This window comes from Pinus tabuliformis, chromosome 7 (genome assembly GCF_031772625.1).
Source record: "Pinus tabuliformis cultivar Carrire ecotype Pingquan chromosome 7, CPIR1, whole genome shotgun sequence".
Taxonomy (NCBI): domain Eukaryota; kingdom Viridiplantae; phylum Streptophyta; class Pinopsida; order Pinales; family Pinaceae; genus Pinus; species Pinus tabuliformis.
Window position 1 is genome coordinate 1,147,775,876 of NC_142293.1, and position 6,233 is coordinate 1,147,782,108.

A 6,233-nucleotide genomic window follows, 5' to 3' on the forward strand; every position below is an offset into this window, starting at 1 on the left:
CCCATTTACTCCTAAGATTGTAACTGTCATTTTTCTTTGGGGGTTGTTTCTCGATGTTCGCCTTCAGCGCTGCTTGCAAGCAATGATACATGCCAATAACCTGATGCTTCATCAGGTGCAACACCTTTGTCACTATCTGTATCTTTCGGTTGTTCTTGTGTTTTATCCATTAAATGTACGACTGCATACAGAGCCTGCGACTTGCTTTGAGTCTGAACAAAAATTCTCTGGGTGGCAATCTTCGTGGAATGAACAGAATTCAGGATTTGCGCACCGATCAAGCTAGAACACAAAGCCCTAAGCATTTTTTGCAGTGTAACGATTGCTTCTTGATGACATGCTTCCTTATTTTTGTCTGGGTGGATGGTTGCTTGCAAATGTGTATGTTTTCCATTGTTTAAGCTCGAACACTTCTATTTTCAAGTTCTTGACGAGGTGAGTGAGGGTTTCAATATTGTTTGGTTCCTTGCCTCTACCCTTGTTTACCACCGTGTGGGACTTGCTGCTCACATATTTGGATTCCTTTATTGGTTCATCATCCTTGATGAATACAATCGCGTGTAGGTATTTCTTAATAGCAATAGCCTCTTCACAATTTTGTAGTAGTGTTGGTTTTGCATCTCACTTGATGAATTACGCAATGTTGGTTGGTAGTGTGGATGTGTAGTAATCAACAGTGATGGAATCATGAGGTTTGGTGTTCACTGTAAACTTATTCAATATGTGTGTAAACCTTTGATTGAAGTCTTTTACCTTTTCCTTCCCCTCCATCTTCAAGCTTCCCAATTCTTTGAGTAACATGGATGGGATCTTGTCATCATCAATTTTTTCAAGAAACATGTGATTGAACACACCCCAGTTCTTTATGGAGTTGGTTAGAAGGTTGTGATAGCATGGAATTGCACGACCGTCTAAGGTACATGGAAATAATCTACATGCTATGTTGTTGTACCGTAACTCAAGGGTCTGCAGCTGCAGGTAGAAGTTGTGCAAATGGCCTTCTTCCTTCATTGTTCTGTTTGGGTTGAAATTGATGGTCATTCTCTCCACCCACTTGGGAATCTTACGCAAATCACCTAGGAGAGCCTATGGTCCCTGAGTCATCCATTCCATATTTTGGTTAGCCATCTCTTCTTCTTCTTCGTCTTCCTCCTCTTCTTTAGAATCTGACGGCTCCAACTCTAAGCGTGTTGGTTTTTCCATGCCTCCACCTCCTCCACTACCTTCCCCTCCACCTCCTATACCAGAGTCTGATCCCAAGATCATGAGGGTGTCTTGTTCCCCCTGTCAGAAGACTAGAGGTTCCTCTCTGTCTTCAATAGCTTCTTCCAGACCTTCAAGTGTGGCAAGAATTACTTCTTCCACTAATGATACAAGGTCCCCTGTGGGAGTGGATTTTTGCTTCCTTAGTGCATATGGAAGATGTTTCATGCTTGGGATCGGTCCCATTAATTTCGCAAACTAGCGGGTGATGGGACGGATGGACCAAAGGTGATGATATGGAATTTCGTGCTTAGTGTTGGGATTTGAGAAGCAACCAAATAGAAAGTTTCGTGTAGGTGAGATGGAGTGCGATTTATTGCCTTGACCAGATGGTTGATGAATGAGTGTGAGAGGACATTCAGCCATAAACAATTAGTTGTGCTCCTTCTAGCACCAAAAATGTTGATGGTGCTGGACATGCCAACATTGAGGGGATCACCCTAGTATGAAGTCCCAACTAGACCTCACTTCGTTTTGTGTGGGAGTCTGATCCAGTATGATGGCACATTTTCCATTATCTTAAAGATTTTCCTCAGCTCTTGCTTATCAGCACAGGAGAGTGGTCCCCTTTATCTTCGAGTAGTGAGGTTCGTGTGCCTCGTGATTGCTAGTGTTACTTATTTCAATGGTTCTTTCACTATAGAGGGAGAGGGTGGGAGTGAGTCCCAAGTCGAATGGGAGGAAGACCCAACTCTGTTACGAATACACAACATAATAGGACTTGCAAAACTTCCAAAGGAGTAGTCCACATGAATGTGGCACTCACAACACACGAGGAAATATAACATGTACAACACATAGTGGAGGAGTCCGCGTGAGTGCGATGGTCATTATAGGATGTTTACATGAAAGGTATTTCTCATCTCCAGGGAGGTAACCAACATGGTTAAGACAATGTTAACAACTCATACAACACATTTTCATTAACATATATGTATTACAACAATTGAATGAGTTCAAGTGTTAAACACATGTCAAAGAAACATGCATTAAACGTGTTCAATATTAGTCTCAAAACAATTACAACACATGTGTGAAAATGTTTTGGCGTGTTAGTCAGCTTCTAAATTAAGTGAAAGTTCCAAGACACATCGTTAGACCATACATCACTAACCCCATGGGTGGGGCGTTGGAGCCACTACTTACTCCTCAAAGAAAAGATTACAGACTGTTAAGGATATGTGGGAGGAGCCAAGCTAAAAAGTCTTTTGCATGTACAAATGAGGGGGTATTTATAGCCAAGGGTGAAACTGACCCCTTGTGGTTGTTTGACTTCCCTCATGACTGTTTGCCTTCCATGGCCTTTCAACTTTACATGACTCTTCATATGAAAAGTGGGTCTCTTGGACTTCCACGTTACATTGCATTGATTGACAGTATGGCACACAGAAGAGATGTGGATGACATGACTCATGACAAGACTCGACATGAATGTGATGGTACATTCATGCTGCTGCTGGTATGCATGTCGAGATGTAGTGTTGTTGGGTGATGGATGTCCTCATGGTGTGTCACAGCTTCACCTCCACATGGAAAAGTGTGCAGAGTCTTCGATGTTAATTGGGTTCACTTGATGTTGCATTCACATGTTGCTCCTTGATTGTATGTTGGCATGCTTGACAGTTTTGTCCATTCATGAAAAGTGCATGTTCGTCCATCCGTCTATGTGTGAACACATCCTTGCATGTTCATCCATCTGTCCATCTGTGAAAAAATATTTGCATAATCGTCCATTCGCGAGAACTTCTCTTTGCATGCATTCATTTTTTGGTGAACATGTCCTTCTACATGTGCTCCCTTTGTTCATCTCATCTATCATCGCACCTTGTTTGTTTGTGTACATGTATCTATAGTCACTCATGATGAGATGACATCAATTCCATAAACCTCCTACTCTACCATGATGTATGATCATTTCATATTCAGGTGACTGTGAGAGAAGACAAGGTTATGAGCTTCGAGCTCGGATGGAGGCTCCGGGCACTGCTGGTGAAAACTGCACAGAACTGTTGGGTCCCTATAATACTAGTGATTACCCCATTACTATTGTAGTTATACCCCTTATTTATATTTTTGTGCCCCCATTGCCCCCATATTGTTATTAATGTGCCCATAGAATCCCTCTATTGTTATTTTTGTGGCTTTATATTATTATTGTTAGGTCGGCTGCATCATATTGTAACTCCTTAGACTCCTATATATAGAAAGAAGGTTTTGTCATTTGAATCATCCAAGAAGTGTTCATTTATGTAATGTAAAGGAGGTTTTCCCCTCGAAGAGGCTGAATTCTAAGGCATTGATCTATCTTTTCTATCTTTTCTTGAGTTGGTTTCATAACATTTGGTATCAGAGCTTTGGATTCTAGGGTTTCGCTGCTCCAAACAGGTCATCATGGAATTTTCGCTATAACTTTTTTTCTGTGACGTTTCATAAGTCGCAAAAAAAACCCATTTGAGAAGAAATCATGCTGAACCTCGGGTCCGAATTTCAGAGCTTTTCACACGATATTTTCGGAGATATGATCTGAGGAAGTTGGTCTTTTTGCAGACTCCTGAATTACACTCAAAACAGGTGACCTAGGGAAAATCATCATAACTTTCTTTCTGAGAATCGGATTGAAATTTTGTAAGAAGGTACAGAAAGAGGATAGACTACAGTTTTCTTTTACATATTTTTTAGAGTCAAAGGTTGAAACAGTGACACGTGGCACTTCATACAAGTTCTCTCTACTGAACTAGTCTATAATCAAGTCACTGCGGGAGATTGTGCATAACTCTTTCTTGGAGAATCCAATTTCGATCAGACTAGTGGCATTGGAAAGAGGACATAGAAGTCTACTACAGGTCACAATTGTAGAACTGGATGATTCGAAATTACAGAGATACATCAGATTCAATATCAGGCTTCTACAAAGAAAAAAAAAGGTGTATAGTTTTTTTTTTTTTTTTTTTGCATAAGCTTGGTTTGAAGGAATTCAAAGGGCATAGTAAAGCATTATTATCGGTAACTGATGCCCCGAGGAAAGAAAATGCAAACACCTAGTAAGAAACCTGAAAGCTCTAGCATGACTCATGAAGAAGAGGAAGAAATGCTACATGATATATCAAAATTACAAGAACAAGTGCAACAAATGTCACGCTCACAAAAGCTAACAGATGCTAAGATAAATGGCGTGGAATCTAAGATAAAGGGCATGGAAGCTAAGATGGATGATCTGAAGGCAGATTTGAGGACAAATTTGAAGACAGACATGGCAGATTTGAAGACAGATTTGACAAATTTTCTACAAGAAATACTTACTAATGGTGAAAAGGTTGTAAAGGAAACTCATGATGTGAACAAAAGAAATGTTAATCATGATTCCATAGACTCTAATGTTGGATCGAAGACCCACCATATTCCAAAAATCGATATGAGTAAGTTTGATGGCAAGGATCCCGCCACATGGATATTACAGATGGAGCAGTTCTTCGATCTCAATAATGTGCAAAACACACAAAAGGTACGTATGGCAACTTTATATTTGGAACCAAATCAGTTTGTATGGTATCAATGGCTTTGCTCTCGTAAACAATTTATCACTTGGACAATTTTTACTGAAGAATTGATAGCACATTATGAGGATACAAAAAGCAACACTTTTTTTAGCCAATTGATAAGTCTCAAACAAAAGGGTTCAATAATGGAGCACATTGAGGAGTTCCAAAAATTGAACATAAGGGTAAAATATATTCCAGAGGAGCATAGGATTGATGTGTTCATAGGGTCTTTAAAGGATAATATCCAACATGATGTTCGACTTTGGGAACCTGATTCATTAGAGAAGGCATTCAGGTTAGCAAGAAAAATGGAAAGCAAAATTATGGCAACCAGGAAGCATACCACTCACAACTATAAAGACAGAAGTGCAGTTGCCCCTAGTCTTCCACAACCTATAAGGTTGACACCACAACAATTGGAAGAAAAAAGAGCAAAGGGGCTTTGTTATAGTTGTGATAGCAAATACACTAAAGGTCATAAGTGTGCTGAGAAGAAATTATTCTACATAGATTGTGAAGAGGAAGAAGAAAAGGAGCAAGAAAGGTCAAAAGAAGATGATATGCTCCAGGAACAAAGCCTAGATGAAGAACAAATAAATCCGACCATATCTTGTAATGCATTGGCGGGAATTACCACTCCTCAAACCATCAAGATAGAAGGACAAATCAAGAAGAAAAAGGTAATAGTGTTGATTGATTCAGGAAGCACCCACAATTTTATTCATTGTAGGGTAGCAAAAGAATTGAATTGCTTCCTATATCCAGCACCAGAGTGTCAAGTGATGATTGCAAATGGAGGAACAATAAATTGCTCTGGAAAGTGCCATAATATCAAGCTATCCATGGGAGAATATGTATTGACTAGCCCAATGCTTTCCATTCCAATGGGAGGTGTTGATGTTGTACTAGGAGTCCAATGGCTACAATCCTTGGGTACAATAGCTTTTAATTTTCAAGAACTTTTCATCAAATTTTCTATGGAAGGAAAGGAAGTTGAATTAAGGGGTATTGCAAGGAAACCAGGAAAGATAATCAGCTCTAATGGTATGACAAAGCTTCTAAAAAAGGAGCAAAGGGGTGTAATTGCACAATTATGTTCGCTAGATGTTTCCACATTAGAATCATCTATTTCTCCAGATCTCCAAAAAGTCCTGGACAATCATTCCAAGGTATTTGAGACTCCCAAAGGTCTCCCACCTATGCGTGATCATGATCATGCTATTCATCTGATTCCAGGAAGTGTTCCTCCAAACATCAGGCCGTACAGATATCCCTATGTCCAAAAAAGTGAAATTGAACGTATGGTTGCAGAAATGCTAGAGGCTGGTATAATTCAACCGAGTCAAAGTTCTTTCTCTGCTCCAGTAGTATTGGTGCACAAGAAGGATGGATCATGGCGCATGTGTCCGGATTATAGGGAGCTCAACAAGC